The sequence below is a fragment of the Ascaphus truei genome, chromosome 1 (genome assembly GCF_040206685.1).
Source record: "Ascaphus truei isolate aAscTru1 chromosome 1, aAscTru1.hap1, whole genome shotgun sequence".
Taxonomy (NCBI): domain Eukaryota; kingdom Metazoa; phylum Chordata; class Amphibia; order Anura; family Ascaphidae; genus Ascaphus; species Ascaphus truei.
This window is the reverse complement of record NC_134483.1, coordinates 124513024-124535618: the sequence shown is the minus strand read 5'-3', so window position 1 is coordinate 124535618 and position 22595 is coordinate 124513024.

Here is a 22595-nt window from a genome sequence, read left to right as displayed (position 1 = left end):
CCAGAGAGAGGAATGGCACAACTTGCTGCCTACGATACTTTTGTGGGGTATTTTATTTTTTATGTTACTTACCATATAAATGAGACAGAATAATTTCTCCCTTAAAAAAGGTTATACAAATATTGGTGTTTGCAGTCATATAGGAAACATTCACAGGCATCTGTTTCTTCATCTGTCATGAATCTGTGTGGGAAGTGCCATTACAAGAAATGATTCACTGATTTCTCTACTACTTCTGGATGATGGTCATTGCACTGCTGGACAGCGTTTGGTAATTAGGCTTCTATGTGAGTTCAATATAAGGACACAAGGTGACCAATATGGTAACTCATATTTGGTGCTTGAAGCCACTAATTTGTCTTGCAATGCAAATTATTTGATGGTTCATTAAAAAGAAAACTGCTTCTGATGAACATCTTCATATGCACAATTAAGATTTTTTTGCAGGCTGTGGCATTTCTTTGTTCTTTAATGATGTTGGAATATAACACCAGCTTCAAATCTAATAGCAGTGTTCGAGGAACGCATAATCTATATTCAAAAGTAGGTGTGGTAGAGAGGAGTGTTTCGTACTGTTGCGTAGTAAATGGATTAGGTGTGCTAACACATTTAATTGAGCCTTAACCCTCATTACTGTGTCTTTGACATCTGTCATGACAGCCACCCACTCATAACAAGGAAGCCTATTAGTTTCTGCAACCCTTATATGTGATTATGTTAAGGTTTCATGTCCTTCAATTTATTTACGGTTTTTCGTATCATGTTTAACGCTCATTACATATATTTTTGTATATTGTGTCTTGCTTGGTTTTCCAGCTGTTGCTCTCACCATTCCTAGAGACCCAAGAGGATTCAAGGCTGTGTTCCAATCAGATGCGGTACTGAGAACTTGATTGGATGGTATGCATACCTTGGTGAGAAATATGAAACAAATACTGTGTCAGCAAAGGTAAAAAAAAAACAGAGCAAGAAGGGATTATAAAGACAATTGTCCAATTAGAAAGAGGCATATTAGTCAGGTAAACTCTGTATTTATTGGTCTACAATAAAAGTCACAACATTATCTCATAAGAAAGGAATGGTTTGTTTCTATGGTAAAGTGTTAAACTGCAGGCTGTATTTATATGTTACGTTACATAGTTACATACAGTAGTTACATAGTTGATGAAGTTGAAAAAGACATACAGTGTATGTCCATCAAGTTCAACCTATGCTAAACTTAGACGACAGATATTTTGTCCTATATTTGTACTTACAGTATATAGAACCAGAGGAAGGGAAACAAAAAACCGCAGTAAAATAGCATCTAATGATATCTCATAGGGGAAAAATAAATTCCCACCCGACTCCAAATATTGGCAATCAAATTACTCCCTGGATCAACATCCTTCACATGTTTATTTATTTAGTATGTCGCTGTAAACCTTTCATTTCTAAAAATATGCCCATCCTTATTATGAAGATATTTATTGTATCTGCCATCACAGTCTCCAGGTGTAATTAATTCCACATTTTAACTGCCCTTTCTGTAAATAACCCTTTCCTTTGTTGCTTGTTAAATCTCCTTTACTCAAACATTAAGGTATGACCCCTGTGTCATTTGTACTGCCCTTGAGATGAATAGTTCTTTTGAAAGCTCCTTTTATTGTCCCCAAATATATTTGTATATAATTATCATATCACCTTTTGGATGCCTCTTTTCTAATGTAAACAAATCTAATTTAGCTAACCTCTCCTCATAAATCAGACTATCCAACCCCTTTATTAATTTGGTGGCTCTTCTCTGCCCTTTCTTTAGTTCCATAATGTCTTTTCTATGGAGTTGTGCCCAAAATTGTACTCTATTCTTCAAGGTGTGGTCTTACTAATGCTTTATAAAAAGGCATACTTATGTTTACTTCCCTTCCATCCATTCTCTGTTTAATTCAAGATAAGATCTTGTTTGCCTTTGCAGCTACTGCATGACTTTGAGCACTATTACTAAGGCTGCTGTCTACAAGTACTCCTAAATCCTTCCCTATCAAGGATTCACCTAATTGAACCCAATTTTATTTGTAAGTTGGCTGTTAATTCTTGCTTCACAAATGCATAACCTTACATTTCTCTCTATTACAATTAGTTGAGAAAGCTGTTATATTAACATTGTACTATACATACTAATACTGTGTCAAGGGGAGACTCCGGAGCAGGTAGGACCTCGGTGGCCAGAACAGCGGGGAACAGGCAATGATTGTTGGGGTCACAAGCAAAGTTCGGTGGCAGGCAACAAGCAGGATCGTCAGGGTCACAAGCAAGGTTCGGTGGCAGGGAGCAAACATGATGGTCGGGGTCACAGGCAGGGTTTTGGTGGCAGGCAGCAAGCACGATAGTTGGGGTCCAGGCAGGGGTTGACAACAGGAAAGCAGGAGCAGGGCAGGGTAGCAGGAACTGAGACTACAGAGGCAAGGGATCAGGGAACAAACAGGGATAAGCCAGATCATAGGCAAGGGCCTTTACTAAGAACCAGACTCAATACTGGACAGAAGCAGAAGCATGGGCATGGGAGTCTGGACACAAAACAAAGGCAAGGGAGGAACAGGAAATAGGAAACTATAAGGACAGAGGACAGGAGACAGACAGAGGAACCCCAGAGCAGACAGAAACCATCAGCACACCCGATGGACAGAGAAAGGAACTATGGCTAGAAGCAGGATGTCCCTGACATACTGAGAGTTCATGCTTAAGACATAATACATTAGAGTATAAATGTACTGTAGCAAATAAAAATGCCTGTTATGAGCAGAATGTCTCAAGACTTGTGCACAATCCTGTCTTTCCCCATTATATCTTAGTGTACAATGCTTCCACTGCAGCCAGGGATTCTGGATAATTACAGTACATGTCAATGTGTGTGTCCCTTTTTGCATCTTATCCAGTTTAACATGGATCCCTATAAGTTTATGCCTGCCACATTACAGTTATTTCAGCACAGTCCGGGTTAAAGAAGTGCATTGCCAGTAACCTTAAACACAGACAGATGTTTTGCCTGTTTGGGTCACATCAGTGTGAGGCTGGTTATACTAGTTTAGTAATGTGAAGCTGGGATAGGTTTCAACAAGACACAAAGAAAGTTAGGATGATAGAAAAGTGACAAAAACCCTCCACCATACAGTGTACAGCAAATAAAAATAGCACTTGTGAGCAGATTTACATGCCTCAGACAGGTCTGCAACCCTGCTTTTCACCAATATCTAGAAAAATTGGACGAAATCCAAACTTCAGTTCATCAAAAAAACTGCATATGAGAATAATCAATCCCTTTGGATAATCTAGTGTGACTATATTATATCATGAAACAAAGGGCTTCCGTCAGTCGGGTTATGATAATAATCATATGAGTGAGTACATTTCCTTGAGTGACTTGTTAGCGGTGTCATAAATCACATAAAATCATATACTGGTGGCGAATATTGGAGGTATGAAGATGGAGAAGCAACCCTCAATCCTGTGGCTCCTCTTTGTTGTATAATGTCTCCTCCCCGTACAGTTCTTATACTAGCTCCCAGCTAGGTTAAGCAATGAAAAAGTAACTTTTAATAATTGTGAACTACTCACACTATTCTGCTGTGGGAATTCCGTGGGCAGGCTCCTGCCAGATAAAGTAGTAACAGAGAACAAGAACATATGTCATGCACTGCATGAAAAAATTGTCGGCTGGACTGCAAAGGTTACTAGAAAATGACTTTATTGGCACATGCAAAAATGGTGTCAAGTTCTTTTTTGAAAGACTATAAGACTATATTGTCACCTTAGTCTGATTGTTTAATAGTAATGTCCGAGTTGAACATCAACTTTTAAAAGCTGTTTTCTCATCCTGAGAAATATTTGTGTGTGGCCTGATATTAGGTCTGATGTTTTCAAGTTCTTTAGTTACCAACTGGGTAAATACTTCTAACAGGGGGCAAATTGATAGCAAAAGTGTAAATTTGCTTTTTTGAGTAATGAAGGGACGCTCTTTAATGAATGTTGTATCAGTTTCCTCTAACACTTAAACCAAATCATCAAGATATAGCCCATCTTGGGCTGACAAACTTGTAGTTTCAAGTTTCCTACATGTCTTTTTGGCATAAAACGTGTGTAAAAGAAGCTTACAGGTGAATAGGCTCAAATCTTTTACTCTGCCAAAAAGATCAAAATTTGAGGTAGGAAAAAATTATAGGCCTTTTCCTAATATTGAGATATGTTTCTTGTTCAGTAACACATTGGAGAGGTTAAACATTTCCCTTTTGTTAGTTTTGTCAGTTTAGGGTTGTTACAGGGACAATGTAACGGCACGTGGGTTATTTTAGTAGGCTTGTTTATTCAGTCACAAAAACATGGAACACAAAATAACAGAGCTTTAACTTCAGCATAGATAAATCCAGAGGTAAAAAAAAAGTCCTTAGCAGGGCTTTGCCCTTGTCCAAGAAATGGCGGTTCAAGAATAGAAACACAGAGTAAGGATCAGTGTCCCAATGTAACAGACATTTTGCAAGCTGTTCTCGCTCCAGAGTTTCAGGGTATGCTTCAGAGTATGCTTCTCTGATTCAGACAGGAACCCTGAACAAGTGGGAGCTCTGGGTTCTTAAAGCCCCTTAAAAAGGCAGCTGGGACCTAGTTAATTAACCCAGGCTTTTCTCAAGCTGAGATTAACCAGGTCACTGCTGGACTCCAGACCTATACATAGGACTCACAGGCATAGAGAATTCACCCAGTCACATTCCTCCCCAGTTTGTGTGTGGCTGGGGCCATGCACAGCTGAAGCCTGACCATTCACCCCTTTTCAAGAGAATAAATCAGTGTTTGCGTATTCTGTAGCTTCCCAGGCCTGTGCTGAATCTAAAACAAGAAGGGTTGGAGGGCCATATACCACCTGGTCAGTCTAGCATTGGAGTCCTGCATTGAATTTAATCACTTTAGTGGAGCATGATTCGTCACCAGGATAAAATGAACTCCCACCAGGTAATGCCTCAAGGCCTCAATTGCCTGGGGCATTCCTTCTCAATCACACAGAGTAGTTATTTTCCCTTGGGAACAATTTCCTACTCAGTAAAAAGATTGGGTATTCTACCCCCTCAAACTGTTCTGATAGGACTGGGAGCAGTTCTATCTCTGATGTATTGGTCTGTATAACAAAAGACCTATTCAAATCTGGGCTTCTAATGACGAGCCCCTCTGACAGACAACTTTTTACCTCCTCAAAGGCTCTCTGACACTCTCTAGACCATACACAATTGGTGAACAGAGTCACCTGGATCCCTATAAACACGCACTCATGGTACACTAATATAACACAATACAAGGATAAGATATCCACTAATGAGTACAATATGCCTGCCAGCGGGATGGTGGAGCGAGCGATCCTCCTTCCCTGCTCAGAAACGGTTGTATACTTGCCTCTACACTTACACTTGTGTCAGCATTGGCCATTTACTGCATGCTGCGGCTGCTGCGTTTGGTACTTATCAGGAGTGTGATCAGTGCGGTGATTACACATGATATACCATGCTATACTGGTCTATTCTGACACACTCTCAGCCGCTATACTCACCATACAGCATTATACACGCCATACAGTGCACATTGTGTTATGCTGTTAATATTCCATTCTGTATTACAGCTGTGGGGGTTATTACGCAGTATCTGTATTGTGCATTATTAAGTTATACACCGGTGCAGGGTTTCAATCTGCAGATAAGAGGCTCTGCTTCACCAGACCATTAGGTCATATGGTAGTTGTTCAATTAGGATTACTTTACAGCTAATTCGCTTATTCCTTCCACTACCAATTTTTTCTCCCAGCAACTTCCCCCTTTGGGGATCATTTTTATTCCTTTTTTAATCACATGTACATACTTTCACTTGTTTCGGCGTGATACTTATATACACTGGCGACACACTTTATTGAAGTGTGGCCAGTTCCGCAAGCCGGGAGATTTCCCGGCTTGCAAGTGGCAGCCCCTCGGCGTGCCGCGCGTCTCCGATGCGCGGTCACGCGTCATCGGGTGCCTGCGCCCCCTGCACGCGCGTCCAGGGCTCCCCGAGGGAGCCCTGGTGTCCCGCGATGTGGGGGACGGCGGCAGGGGGTTCCGGGGGACCCGGCAGACCCGGCAGCGGTAGGGAGAGCGCCCCGATCGGAGGGCGCTCTTCCGCTGCTTTGGCGCGCGCCCGGCACCCTCCGGCGCGCGCCAGGATACTGCTGCGGCCGAGAACGGGCAAATGCTCGAATAAACTCGGCTGCAGCAGTACCATTAAAGTTTTGTTATTTTCTGTTTTTACAGACTTCACGTCTGACATACTAGTTAGCCCCTGGTGGGGTAGTGGGGTTGTTGTACTCATTAGTGGATATCTTATCCTTGTATTATGTTATATTAGTGTATCATGAGTGCGCAAAAGGTGAGGGATAAGGGAGTGATCGACTAAACCATACTAATTGTGTAGAAAGTGTTAATAATAATAAATTCAATTGATAATGAAAAGTAGGTGCAACTGTGAACTGAAGTGAATCAGAAAAGTGGGTGGTACAGTGGGGGGTTCACTAGATTAGCCAATATATAAAAATTAGGGTAGTGGCTAGGCAAGGATTCCTGGAGTATGTTAAGACCTGATTAGGAGGTTATACTGCCAGTATCAAGTTATAACAATAATATTAATAGCCACTACGATATTCACTATTTCACTAGGCTAATCAGTGAAGTGGTGGGCTTGTTTGCTCACTTCGGCTGTGTGCACCCTAGCAGCCTCTTATTCTCCAGTTTTAATGATATACTGGAGCATTCAAACATTAGAGGCTGCCTGCTTGCACGAGTTACTTTATTTAATTTATTTTTAAACGTTATCACATTTTCACTTTGGTAATATATGTTTTAAGTACTTGATATTAAAGGTTACATTTTAAATTTAGGTAGTGTGCATTTAAGTGAATTTTATTTGGAGTACAGGCTACTGTACCCCCCACTTTACCATGAGTGCGTGTTTATAGGGATCCAGGTGACTCTGTTCACCAATTGTGTTTGTTCCCTCTCCTCCCTATGCACCTGGTATCATTATTTGTTTGTCTTGGGTATTGAGTGGTAATTGTATTGTTGTATGTTCACTCTCTAGACCATACCACATGTGTAGGGGCACATTTTTTTGTGAGGTCTGTTAGCGGTGCAGTAATTTCAGAATAATTAGGGATGAAAAGCCGATAGTACCTTGCTAAGCCCAGCAGAGAGCGCACCTGTATTTTGTTCGGGGGCGGGGGTTAGAACTTCTTTCAGGGCTGCTACCTTACTGGTCAGTGGCCTTACTTTTCCCCTCCACCCACATAATCTAAGTATTGATCGTGAGCCCTGCCTCTCTTAGAGACAAGCCTTTAGCCTAGGTACATAGGCCTGAATTGGTATTAGCCCATCAAAGTGCCAAAGGTGGGTTTTCACTTGGACTCCTCTAAAGGTATTTACCAGTATCCTTTTCTGAGGTCAATCATGGATATATACTCTGCAGTACCAAGGCCGTGAATCAATTTGTCCACCCTTGGCATGGGGTATGCATCAAAACTGGATACTGCATTTACTTTTCAGAGGTCTACACAAAACCTTACCTTGCCATCTGGTTTAGGGACCATGAATATTTGACTACACCATTCACTGCATGATTCTTCGATCACTCCCAGGTTTAGCATTTCTTGTACCTTCTTCTCTGCAAGAGCCTTATGACTTTCAAGCAACCTGTAAGAATGAGAGCGTACTTTTACAACAGGTTCTGTCTCTATCACATGTGAAAATATATTTGTCTGCCCAGGGAGATCAGAAAAACCGTTCCTGAATTGGTTAAATAACACTAACAAGTCCGCTTTCTGGTTAGATGTTAACTGGCTTCCCACAGGGATTTGATTGTCCCACATGTGTTCCCTTGTGGAGTATGAGGACCCAGATCTGGGTGGATGAACAGAGATCTCGGCACCTTCCAGGGTCTCAGTAAATTTGCATGGTAAATTTGTTTACCCTTCCTGGACCTTGGTTGAGAGATCTCATAGTCCACATCACCCATGTGGTGGAGTACTTCAAATGGGCCCTGCCATTTTTATAGGAGTTTGCTATCACAACTAGGTAATACTAACATCACCTGGTCCCCAGGTTGAAACACCCTCATGTGAGCATTTTGGTTATAATGTCTTTCCTGACTGTCTTGGGCTGATGTAAGCTTCTCTAAGATGGCTGATAGAAAGAAGAGATATGTGTACGTTTTAATATTTAAGTAAACCAAAGTGATTCAAAACGGCGCTAAAACACCACAAAAGTGAAATTAAGTGCATATATTGTGAATACAAGTGAATATACACACAGTGTGATATATTTGATAGTGAACCCGAAAAGATTCTCAACCTTCCAAGGAATTTGTACAGATTCCTTATAGCAGTATCTTGGTCCAGGGTGGGAAGGGAGCGATATTCTCAGGAACACACCATAAAAGAATAGAAAGGCAATAATAGGGTAGTATATCAACACAATAAATGGTCAGGTGAAGTCTTAGCTCTGTAGAAGTGCCTACTTACAACAGATCAGAATAAAAACAGCAGTGGTCTATTAAGCCAATAGAAAGCAAACTGGATCTCCAGCAGGAATAGATATTCAAAACAGGAGACGTAGCAGGGGAAAACTTCTCAAACAGGTATGGTGCGGAGGGGTTACAGGATCACTCCAATTCGTGATGAGACCATAAAAGACAGAGACGGACTATAGTGTAGATCATCATATAAAATTTATAAAAGAAGCAAGGTAAGAAATGTACTTACAATAAGTACACCATGCATGTACACATGACGTTATCTTGAGACAGTAGAGTGCTGTGTCCGTGTGGAACCGCTTACTGTGCCGTCTCTGACTCCCGTCGTGCTGCCGATGGATGGCGTCTGACGTCACATCCGGTGAGGGAGTGACAATGTCCGTTCGGGAACCAGGTAAGCAAACAGCGAGGAAAAGACCACAGCAGACTCTACCGTCTTCACTTCTGGAGCAGCTGCAGCAAACTAACGGATAGCTCTACGTGTTTCGCTGTATCAAGACAGCTTCCTCAGGAGCAAGTGACCACCCCTAGTGGGTGCATGGTATATATAGTCTGTCTGATTGGTAACAATTAATCAATCAATGGGACAATGAATAAAATTACACACAGGTTCTCCTATTTAAGGTATATAACTCTGTGGTCAAATATACGACGCAATTAAAAAACACAATAATATTTAATCTATCTTTAATAAGTATACAATAATTAAAATGAACTAATGCTAAACTATAAAATACATTACAGCTCATAGTCATGAATGGGGGAGAGAGAGAGAGCGAAAGACACAGATGGTTAATGATATAGGACAAACAGTATCTCAGTCATATTAATATGTGGCCTCTAACATGAGGTCACTATAAGAGCACATAACCTATAGGTTATCCCATCCCAAGTTTTAATAAGGGGAGAGTCAAGTGCTGGTGCAATAGGGCACACATACTACAAAGGAAACTATTTAGAAGTCTTTTATAATCTAATTGTCAGAGATTTTGAAGATCTGCAGAAAAATACTAAAACAAAAACTAGAAATAATCTAACAAAAGAGGAAAAGAAAGCCTTGGAAGATATCATAGAAAACACCAATATAATTATAAAACAGGCTGACAAGGGAGGGGGAGTTGTTATCATGAACAGAGAGGATTATCTCAAAGAGGCCTTATGCCTCCTGGGAGATCCTCACGCTTATCAAATCTTAAAGAAAAACCCCATCAAATCTTTTACAAAGGAATTACAATCTCTATTAGACAAAGGAAAAGACACTGGTATTCTCACCGAACAAGAGTATAAATTTGTATTTAACAATACATCACAAATACCTATATTTTATATATTGCCTAAGATTCATAAATGTCAAAAAAAACCACCCGGTAGACCAATAATTTCTGGTATCAACTCCCTCACCTCAAATTTGTCAGCATATATTGATATCTTTCTACAAGGCTATGTGAAAACTTTAAAATCCCATTTAAAAGATACCACGGAAATACTCCAAGTTTTGGATAAAATAGTTTGGAGGGAGGACTATATATTAGCGAGTATAGATGTATCATCCCTATACACCTCCATTGCACATAATTTAGGTTGTGCAGCAGTCAAATACTTCTTAGACAAGGACCCTGAATTACAAAATTTGCAGGCTCAATTCATTCTGGATAGTATATCTTTCATACTAGAAAATAACTTTTTCCTGTTCGAAGACACCTTTTATATTCAGAAATGTGGCACCGCCATGGGAGCGAAGTTCGCCCCCAGTTATGCCAATCTCTTTATGGGATTTTGGGAAGAGCAGAACATCTGGACCAATGGCATGCTGGGGGAGAACGTGATCCTATGGCGGCGCTACATTGATGATATTATTTTAATTTGGCAAGGTGAACAAATTGAATTAGACAAATTCATTAGCAATTTGAATGTTAATACGTTAAATTTAAAATTTACATCTACAACTAGTAATGTTTCATTAAATTATTTGGACCTAGTCATTTATGTAGAAGAGGGCTCTTTAAAAACTAAATCATATTTTAAAAATGTTGATAGCAACAATTACATTTTGCGTTTCAGCTGCCATCATCATTTATGGATGGACAATGTACCTTACAATCAATTTAGGAGGATGCGTAGGAATTGTACAGATACAACTGTTTTTGAAGAACAATGTAAAACACTTGAATCTCGTTTTATTCAAAAAAATTACAAAAGAGAAAATCTGGATACAGCCTTTAAGAAAGCCAAATCTTTCAATAGAGAAGAACTTTTGAAAACAAATAGTGAACCGAAAATTACCAACACAAAGAATCAATTTGATACAGCTTTTTTAACTACTTTTAATAAGGAAGCAAGCAATATTAGTAAAATTATAAGAAAACATTGGCATGTTTTAAAAACGGACCCAATTTTAAAAAATGCACTTCCAGATAATCCAAGGATAATTTTCAAAAAAGCACAAAATATAAAAAATATTGTGGCCCCAAGTGCTTTAAAGAAAATAGAAGGAAAAAATAAAGGTTGGTTCAAGAGTATAGAAGGCTTTTATGGGTGCTCGACCTGTAAAGCCTGTGAACATAAACAGTTAGATAAAAAGAACTTTAGAGGCAATAACCGTAAAGAAGATTTTAAGATAAAACAATATATAAACTGCTATACGGAATATGTTATTTATGTGTTAGAGTGCCCGTGTGGGTTACAGTACGTGGGAAAAACCAAAAGAGCTATTCGCACACGTATTGTGGAACATCTCAGTAACATCAGACGAGGCATTCTAACACATAGTGTATCAAAACATTTTGCTAAATATCATAACTCAGATACGAAACTCTTAAAGTTCACTGCGATTGAAAATGTCCTACAACATTGGAGAGGGCGCAGTAAAGATGTAGATTTGAGCAAGTGGGAAAATTTATTGGATACACATTAAATACACTTATACCTTATGGTCTTAATGCTGATTTCGAATTAGCCCCATTCCTCATTTAAATTATATCCTTCAAGTTACATTCAATATTTGCATTGTTCATATTGCTCTATTTCTGCTGAGCCCTGTGTGCCCTATTGCACCAGCACATGACTCTCCCCTTATTAAAACTTGGGATGGGATAACCTATAGGTTATGTGCTCTTATAGTGACCTCATGTTAGAGGCCACATATTAATATGACTGAGATACTGTTTGTCCTATATCATTAACCATCTGTGTCTCTCTCTCTCTCTCCCATTCATGACTATGAGCTCTAATGTATTTTATAGTTTAGCATTAGTTCATTTTAATTATTGTATACTATTAAAGATAGATTAAATATTATTGTGTTTTTTAATTGCGTCGTATATTTGACCACAGAGTTATATACCGTAAATAGGAGAACCTGTGTGTAATTTTATTTATTGTCCCATTGATTGATTAATTGTTACCAATCAGACAGACTATATATACCATGCACCCACTAGGGGTGGTCACTTGCTCCTGAGGAAGCTGTCTTGATACAGCGAAACGCGTAGCGCTATCCGTTAGTTTGCTGCAGCTGCTCCAGAAGTGAAGACGGTAGAGTCTGCTGTGGTCTTTTCCTCGCTGTTTGCTTACCTGGTTCCCGAACGGACATTGTCACTCCCTCACCGGATGTGATGTCAGACGCCATCCATCGGCAGCACGACGGGAGTCAGAGACGGCACAGTAAGCGGTTCCACACGGACACAGCACTCTACTGTCTCAAGATAACGTTATGTGTACATGCATGGTGTACTTATTGTAAGTACATTTCTTACCTTGCTTCTTTTATAAATTTTATATGACGATCTACACTACAGTATAGTCCGTCTCTGTCTTTTATGGTCTCATCACGAATTGGAGTGATCCTGTAACCCCTCCGCACCATACATGTTTGAGAAGTTTTCCCCGCTACGTCTCCTGTTTTGAATATCTATTCCTGCTGGAGATCCAGTTTGCTTTCTATTGGCTTAATAGACCACTGCTGTTTTTATTCTGATCTGTTGTAAGTAGGCACTTCTACAGAGCCAAGACTTCACCTGACCATTTATTGTGTTGATATACTACCCTATTATTGCCTTTCTATTCTTTTATGGTGTGTTCCTGAGAATATCGCTCCCTTCCCACCCTGGACCAAGATACGTTTTAATATTTCACACTAGGGTATTTGTGCACCCACAGTTCACTTTTAAAATAAGGGAACTCTAATGCTGGCTTTGGCCAGCTTCTAATTGCACTAAATCACAAATAAGCATTTGCTTAATTTATTTAGCCACTTCAGGGCACTTTCACTTATTTCTCAAAGTTTAGCCCATGGGACAATAAGAAATGAAATATAAAATTACATATATTCAGTGTACAGTAGGAACCTGCAAAACTGAGTCTACCTTGACAAGGTTGGCAGGCTTGAATCATGTTTTGACCAAGAGATGCAACCAAATGACTCCTTTATTACACAGACGTAGGTTCTAAAAGTAAACATGTCACTAGTATATTTTAGACCAAATTGGTAGGAGCGCAGGATCTGTTCTTTTGTTTTCCATATATGTAAGGTCAATCCTTTTACCAGCAGCATACTCATAAAGGGAGGAGTTTGGTAATATGTACAGTTATACTTTGGAAGATCCTGGTGCATCAGGGATACTGAGGTCCCGTCCTTTGCTTGAAACTCCTGCAGTTTCACTGTACCCACTTTGCTTTTCTTGCAGTTGCAGGAGGAAATATTTGGCGTTCATGTTCAAGGACGTAAGGACACGAAACTTCCATGAGCCTTGGGTCTATGCACCCCCAAAACCATATAGGGTGCCTCACTGGTGCGTCTCATTTCTATGTGCATACAGTATAAGAGACATCCTCATCAAATGTCGGAAGGGACACTCTTTCGTGTGGCCTGGTTCATAACAAAAAAAACACATTTTGCCCTCATTCTGGCACTTTCAGGTGTATTCTTCACCCTGACCTCATGAGGTGCTATTGCGGCCATATTCTCTATATATGCTAGAACAAAGCTGGTAGTCATACAGGTGGAGCAGACTTCACTTGCAGAGTTTGTAGCTCTCACAGGCGTCTCTGTAGACTTTGTTTTGCTGAGTGGCCATTTCAAAAACCCATGTGGGTTTGTATTACATTTATTTTTCCCATATGTAATGGGGTCGACTTTGTTCACAGAATCAGTACCTTGTGTGGGTCACCATGTGTAGAAGTCCCCCCAGTCAGACTGTGGAATTTTGGGCTTTAGCTTTAGAACCAATATCAAAACACCAGAGGGGATACTCTAATTTGCTTTAGCTTTGTGCTGTGTAGCTTTTTCTGCCTGGATCTGTAGCTCTTTATTCTGGTCACTTCTGCACATGATTCTTCCGTTTGTACTCATGTTACCCAAGCCGTTACAGGGACTGTGATAAAAAAAAAAAAACATTTTTCCCTGACAGTCTCCAGGGTCCCTTTGAAATTCAAGGGCCGCCTCTCATCCCAACTTCTTTCACCATATGTAGGAGATGTGCGCCAGAGGGTAACACACCAGAGACATTTTAGGTGAAAATAAACGTAGGCTTTATTTGCCAGCAGCTTTAAACAGAAAACAGTTTCATATCAGCAAACAAAAATAGAGCAGAATAAAATAACCAGGCCTAAGCCCATGTAGGGGGCTGAATTACATTAAGCTGTCCCTCTCTGTGGACTGGAAGGCATGGTCTCTTACAAACCTATTGACAGAAATAGTCAAACATCCAAAGAGAGGTACCTGTAGGCAGGGTGCTCTCCACATAAGTGCAGGGTGTGTGCTGGTGTCTGTGGGGTGATCCCTCTGGCAGGTTCCAGGGACGATGCTGCCTGGAACAGAGAGTTTCTCTTCCCTTGGGATCTCTCTAGCGGCAAAGACTCTCTCTGTGCTAGAGATCCCCTGCAGTCTGTGCAGCAGGCTTTTAAACCTGCTTGATGAGCCAGGTGGACACTGGCTAATTAACTCCTGCTGAAATTAACATCAGCAAAAGACAGGCCTTATTTTCAAAGCCTTTTAGACAGTGGAAAGGCCCTGTTACAGACCCCTTTTCACTTAGCGGTTCTGGTTGTAAAACTTTATGCATTGATGGTTCATGGGAAATCCCATCTACTCAGCACCATGAGACATACCTTTGAAAATCTCTCTACTTCAAAATAAATCATAACGGGAGAGTAGGGCAATTACTTAATGTGTGCTGCATTACCTATGTGTACTGTCGTCTACAAGTTAAGATTGATTCGATACATTAAGATGACTACGTAAAAGAAGGGATTTATTTCAGGTTTGAAATGTTTATTGTTGATCTTTTACAGTATATTGTATCTTGTATCCATGACCGTTTTCTTAGTGCTGTGGAAATGATCTTTAGACCAGTTCCCTCTATTGAGGGTCTAAGATGCCCTGGAGCTATTCCATAAAATAAACCAGTAAAGCAAGCATTCTATGGCCTTAGAAACAAAACAGCCACAGACCCCAATCAAAAATGATCTAAAGCTTAATTGCCTATTTGTAATCCACAGGCAATCGGCTGGGTGACGAGATATCCTTAACTTGCTTGAACCCCTCAATCCTCAGTTGATTAATAAATCTTGCTAGGTGAGTATTTGTTTAAAAATATATTTCCAATGCCACACGGCTCATGTACAGTAAACTGAAGCTGAAGGGGCCCCACTTCCATTTCAAATGGTCCACATGATAAGGGAACTCTAACGGTTAATATGGGATTGAGTGCTGATATACTATTTTCAGAGCTCAGTTAATTCAGGTCTTTGTGACATATTATTTTCTTTGCAGGGAACAAAAAAACACAGATAAATTCACTAGAGATCATTGACTAAAGTCTTACTGCTACAAAACTGGAGAAAATCAGTGCAGAAGAATTGCAATTGATTTATCAAATGGTAAAAAAATAATCACATTTGTTTCAATGGATTACTTTTCTTTGATGAATATGGTGCTATTCTATTCACTGCTTTTGCCTCTTTTTGCACCTGTGAGACTTTCATAAATAGACCAGTATACATTTATATATTGCCGATGCGTGCTTTCAAAATTTAGATGCTGGAAAAATTGCATAAAATACAAAGTAGAGTATCCCCTCTGGTGTTTTGATATTGGTTCTAAAAAGGTTTAGTATTATAGTTTTCAAATTCCCATAGGTTGTTTGGTTTTGACAGACAGGTATGAAGAATACAGTATATGAAATGAGTAAAAAAAAAACCCATAAAATATAAATTTAACGTTTCTGTGTTATTCAAGTATTTGCATACAGTACATCTATATTTGCATAAATCTACGTAACAAAAGTAAATAAAAAGTAGGATTAACCTCTCTTTCCTGTATATAAAGGAATAGAGTTGTGTGGAAATTTCCATGGATTTGTACAAACAATAATAGAGATGAGATGTATGTAGCCCCGGTCTATTTTCCTCCTCTGAGAGCCCCCTGGCAGAGTGCCGAGCGATCGCGGGTGCTGCCGGAGGCAGCGACGGACCCGCCGGCACAACGCAAAGATGGGGGCCGGAGCAGGGAGCGCTCCGAGTCCCCGGCCGCCAGGACAGGTTGCGCGAGCATGCGCGTTGGTTGCGCAGGCGCAGTAAGGGTAGCGCACGCGGTCCCAATGCTAAAGAGGTCCTGAGTGGACTACAATTCCCAGCAGCCTCTGGGGATTGCCCTTTCACCCACATCACGTGCAGCCAGCCAGCAAATAGGGTTTTGCAGCTTCTCCTGTGGAGGAAGGCTACAATGTTGCGGGGACCACATTTGGCAGTTGAAGCTGGGAGCAGGAAGGGGGAGGAAGGGTGCAGGGAGCAAGTGGCTCCTACACCAGGTAAGGTAGTTCCCCAGATCCCAGGCAGGCCCCAATCCCCACCAGGGTAGTGGGTAGGTACTGAGGACCCTAGGTAGGGACTCTGCCCTTAGGTTTGAGTGTGCAGTCTTGTCAGTGTCACGGCTGGTAGTGCTGTGAGCGCTGACAAGTAGGCACAGCGTGTGTGTGCAGTGTAGGTGCAGGTATCCGTGTGAGTGCAGTGGGTTGCTGCAGGTACGGTGTGAGTGCAGTGGGTTGCTGCAGGTACCGGTTGAGTGCAGTGCGGTTGCTGCAGGTACCAGTTGAGTGCAGTGCGGTTGCTGCAGGTACTGTGTGAGTGCAGTGCGGTTGCTGCAGGTGTTAGGCTGAGTTAGTCAGAGGGGACCCGGGTGGTGAAGGGAGAGGTAGAGTGGGTGCAGGGGGTCAGTGACCCACCTGCATAGGACAGGCTACCCCGCAGGCCCTAGGAGTATTTCCTGAAGTCACCATAGGTTGCTGTCCTGCAGGGATGGCCTATAGTGAGAGCGAGCATCACCCCTTACTGAGTACCAGTTAGGGACAAAGCACAGAGTTGCGGCGGTTGCAGTCTTCTGGGAACAGACGGCTGGACACCGTGATATCTGGAGGCTACGTGTTGGATGCGTCTGACCCTTTGTGAAGTTGTTACCGGGGACCGCCGTGACCGGAAGGTACTATAACATCAAGTGCACCAACACCGGTCAACAGGCGCTGATCCCGCCTTAGGCTAAACTCTTTAGGAACACTAAAGTGGTTAAAGAACTGAGCCTATACCAATAGTACTATATATGGACACGGTGTGTGGGGCACGCGGTGGGGGGGACGGACACGTTACTCCTGATCAGAGTGGCTGGGCCACTAAGGTTACCTGTTGCATTATATAAGGTTACTCTGCATTATCGTTAATACAGTAAAGTTGGTTGCATTACATGTGTGTGTATGTATTTCTTGCCCAGGGAAATCTCACATCACGGGGATCCTGGGTAAGTGGAGGCGCTGAGCTAAGTAAGTGTATGAGTGTTACCCCAGGCTCCCAGCTAGCGGAGGCTCATATCTCCTGGAGCCGCAGGTGTTGTACAGCGACCAGTAGTTCCTTTGGGAGGGTTCAGAAAAAGGGCTACATGTATAATGTACATCCAATTTTAATCACAAAGTGATAATGGCCCAATGCTATTCACTGGGTATGCACTGGAAGTGATTAGATATATCTTCCCACTATAGATAGTGACACAACACTCAGATATAGCAATAAAAGTTGATTTATTACTGTATGTCCAAAATGCACACAGGCATAATAAATTAACTATCGTTTGCTATATTTGAGTGTTGTGTCGGTATTATAAATCACTTGTGGTCTAATTTGACTATTCCTTATCTCCTTTACTGTGCAGTACGATTGCCTCCTGTAAGGCTCTTCACCCAGTGTGTGCAGCCATCTTGTGGAAATACCACTATACTGTAGATAGCAATGGTCAAATCTGCTCCCCACCACCCTGCTTTTCCTAACTCGTTACTCAGAAATGATGGAAAGGAATGGGCCTCAAGACTAATTTGTCTCATGACTAGATAATAGGGGGGGGGGGGGGAAAGGAGGATCATCATTAACCCCTTGAGTACCAGCCTACCTTGCTACTCTCAAGAGGATTCTAGCTAGCCATATTGGCAATGAAGTGGTTCATTAAATAAATACTTTCATTAATGTCACCAACCCATCCATTAAGTGGAGCCCAATCCTTCCAGGAACTAATATAAGGGTCAATGTCAAACCATAAAAAAACCCATCAATTAAAAAAAAAATATCCAAGGCAAGTGTGTGATGAAAAGTTGCGAGAATAGCAGTTTTTGCAATGGCAGCTATTTTTTTCTGCATTTCCATCCTGAGTCTGAAGCAACAAAAAAAAAACTGTTTTGTCTTAGTTTTCCCTCACGCCGTACCTGCAGAATCAAAAGGTAACTTTGATTTAACCCTTCCACGTTATCCTAAACTGCCAATATCTATTATACACAGGATGTTCCTATTGGTACTCTGAAACTAGCAAATCAGCTTACTTACTTTCAATGAGAGTGCATCAGAGCCTGATTGAAAATACTCTGAAGCAACTGAACGCAACTCTCTGACCTGTTAAAAAAAAATTTGATGGAGACAAAATGAAGATAAAGCGATCACCCTAGAATGCCAAATTCAATATATATTCAATTATAATATGTGCATCATGTAACTCCTACTGCTGTTCTTTCTATTGCTCCATATGAACACTCCCCCTGATACAAGAATGGCAAAATATGGGTAAAGTACCTTGAGACATTGATGTGAAGTGTAAAACCTGTGCATCAGTGATTAGCCAGAAATTACAGTATTCTGAAAACCTGCCCTCACTGAGTTTTCTGGCTACAATGTGGCAGTTGTTCACCAGGCTTAGCCCAAAAGAACTACAACTCCCAGAGTCATTCCAGCCTAGGACTCGCCCACTTCCCCTCGGTCTCCTTCTTAAACTCCAGGAAATTGCTCCTTCCTGGTGTTGAACTTTGTTTGCTCGCCAGTCCACGGTCTTGTTCCAGGCTTTTGTCCTTGTCCATGCCCCAGTCCTGTCCCTCTTTCCATATCCCTTTTTGCCAGTCCCTGTCAAGGTTTCACAGTCCTGTTGATTTACCTTACCTGTTATCCTGTTTACCCAGAATTTCTTGTATCTTCCCTAAATAAAACCCTGTTTGCTTCCTTCCTGAGTTCTGTCATCCGCCCCAGTGTTCTCATATCAAGAAACTCAAGCTGAAAATATGTACTATAAATGTGTTTTTGTTTTTATTTTACGTTTGAAACACAAGAATTTTAATAGCTGGACAACATAAAAAAAGAATGTAAATTAAAACTAGATCACTTATTACCTTCTAGATGTTTGTTTGAAGGGTTATGTATATCCTTAAAGATAGTGCTTGAGTTCATATTGCCACTTTGAAGTTTCTGTACTTAACTATAGTGCCTGAGGCAAAATATTACCATCTGAATAAAATGAGCCAAGGAGACCAGGCTTCTAAAGCTGTGGTTATTTGGAAGCAATCAACCGCTAAATCAATTGTGCAGCTTAATAGTTTAAAGTGAAGTTTTGTTAAAATACCTCTTTTTTTTTTATTGCGATATTCCGCACTTACAAATGTATTGTATTGTATCGTATGTCTTTATTTATATAGCGCCTTTAATGTACATAGCGCTTCACAGTAGTAATACACGTATTAATCAAATAAATAACAGATAATATAAATAACAGGTCATGGGAGTAAGTGCTACAGGCATTAAAGTAACATTAAGGAAGAGGAGTCCCTGCTCCAAGGAGCTTACAGTCTAATTGGTAGGTAGGGTGAACGTACAGAGACAGTAGGAGGGAATTCTGGTAAGTGTGTCTGAAGGGGGCCAATGTTTATTTAACATGTATCCAGTATTATCCACAGTGCTATTCATACGCTTCTTTAAGCAAGTGTGTCTTAAGGTGGGTCTTAAAGGTGGATAGAGAGGGTGCTAGTCGGGTATTGAGGGGAAGGGCATTCCAGAGGTGTGGGGCAGTCACTGAAAAAGGTTTAAGGCGGGAGAGGGCTTTCGATACAAAGGGGGTAGAAAGAAGACATCCTTAAGAAGAACGCAAGAGTCTGGATGGTGCATAACGAGTAATTAGGGCTGAGATGTAAGGAGGGGCAGAAGAGTGTAAAGCTTTAAAAGTGAGGGGAAGAATGGAATGTGAGATGCAGGATTTGATCGGAAGCCAGGAGAGGGATTTCTTGAGTGGAGATGCTGAGACAGATCTTGGAACGAGTAGAGTGATTCTGGCAGCAGCGTTTAGGATATATTGTAGGGGAGACAGCAGGAGGTTACAGTAATCAAGACAGGAGAGAATGTATACGTTTTCCATGTATAAGTTTCTTAAGACTTGTGGGACTTGTCGTACAGTTTATGCATTGAATACTTTCTGTTTACTTCGAACATTCAAAGTTTTACAAATGCAAAAGAGGCGTTTGCCCCTCAAAATGTCAAAGTCTAAAATAAAATTTTCAATCAAACTTTCACCAGCTGGAAAAAATAAATCTGAAATATGTGTGTAGCCCTGTTTCCCCCTCCCCCCCCTAAGTGAGATCTGGGGGTAGGCTGTAATTATGCTACTGGTGCTACCTATACCTGTTGGCTCACAGGGGCCTGAGCCTCTGCCACGGAGAGCCTGGGGTGATATAGAAATAGTAATGGTGCAGCGCCTCCAGCTGTGAGGAATCCCAACGTTGTGGAAGGAGCTCCTCACAGGACCCAACACATAAATCACACCCACACAGTGTAAAATATAAAGGCCCTTTACTGTATCATTGATAACAGATAACTCGTAACACTCGATTCTCTATAATGAACTCGTAACACTCGATTCTCTATAATGACTAAGAGTACAATTGCCCACGCACCATGCAAGGCATAACCCCACACCATGTCCCAGCACCCCAAAGTCCCACACCCAAACCCTTTGGTGTGTGAGACAGCGCTGCACACAATGTGTATGTACTTTGTTGGTGCACTTTATAACGATACCTGCCGTTTGCTCCCGAGCCCGCAGATATCTTCACAAAGGATCCGCCGATCCACGATCTCCTCCGCGACATCCTGGACTCCGCGGGGGGCTGTTATCTATTAGGAGTGGTCTCACCCTGAAGACAGTCTCCCTCTCTTTCTGCTAGATTAGGCCTGTCCCAGACCTCTCTCTACTAGATACTAATGAGGCAGGGTCCCTATTCTAGGGCCTGTCCCTAAAGCAGCCACACTCTAAGCACTTGAGTTGGGGCTTAGGGGTTTACCTGGCCTAGTGCAGTGGGTCCCTGACCCCTGCACACACAACCTCCCCTAACCTTAACCCAGCTCCAACTGCCTTTCCTGCCCTGAGCGCGCCAAAATGTATCTCTCCTCTCAGGGAATCCTGTAATCCTATTGGCTCCCTGGCATTAGGTGGTTAGAAGCCCCAGGAGCTGCTGGGTGTTGTAGTCCCTCTTTACTATTAGGGCCGTATGCGCGATCTCTCCTGCACCTGGGTGAGTCTATAATGGCCGCCGCTACTCTCCTCTGCGCATGCGCAACTTCGGGAAGTCCCTGCACTAACGCGCACCACATCGGCCGCGACTGTTCTGCGCATGCGCGAGCCTATCGCCAATCCCAACATGGCAACCACAACCCTTTTGCGGATGCGCAAGGCTCCATGCATGCGCGAGCACCTGGGACATGGCGGCGCCCTGCGGAGAGAGCCGCCGGCGATCCCGTTACCTCCCCGCAACACCCCTCCCGGCAGCGGAGGTAAGGGGGGGAACGGAGGACCGGAGGGGACCTGGCTATATGTGTTTTACAGTAGAGAGAGAGGTATTTAAATATCTTGGGACTAGAGATGGGAGAATACGCCAAAATCTGTTTCCCGGATTTTCGCTGATGTTACCCCCAAAATCCGTTTCACGGTGTAAAATCTGCAAACAAATTTGGGAGGTTTCAATCCACATGGGTTCATCAAAATCCACCATTGGATACAACCCGTGGACTGATTTGTGGGTTGTGTAATCTGTGGAGTGTATTGGTAATAATAATAGAAATAATCTGCAAAACGTGAATCGCCCTCTTTGACATTAATCCGCTAAATCTGCGGACCAAAGGAAACGGCCAATCTGCTGTAAATCCAAATTCTCAAAGAAAAATTTGACCATCTCTACTTGGGACATTAGCAAAATAGGTATCTCTCTCTTTCTCTCTCCTTTTTTTTCTTCTCTCTCTCTCCCCACCTCTTCTTCCCTCTCTCTACCTCTTATATATTACCATTAGAAGAAATTAAAGCCGTCAGACTGCTCATTCTTAAACTAGAAAGAATAGTAAGGGGGAGGGAGCGGCTCAGTGAGTAAAGACACCAACTGGCACTGAGAATTTGAAACAGGGGAGCCTGGTTCAATTCCCGGTGTCGGCTCCTTGTAACCTTGGGCAAGTCACTTTATCTTCCTGTGCCTCAGGCACCAAAAACATAGAAAACAAACAGGCAATGGGGGAGCAAGGGATTAGAAAAGCATATATAATCACTTTTAGAAGTTGTTAGAAGTCTTGATTGATTACATGCAGTGGTGGATTATTCAGATACACATAAATACTTACACGGCCATGTGTAAGTAAACACAATGTTTGGTAACTTTCATAGGGCAAAATCTCTCTCTCCCAGCAGTGATAGATAA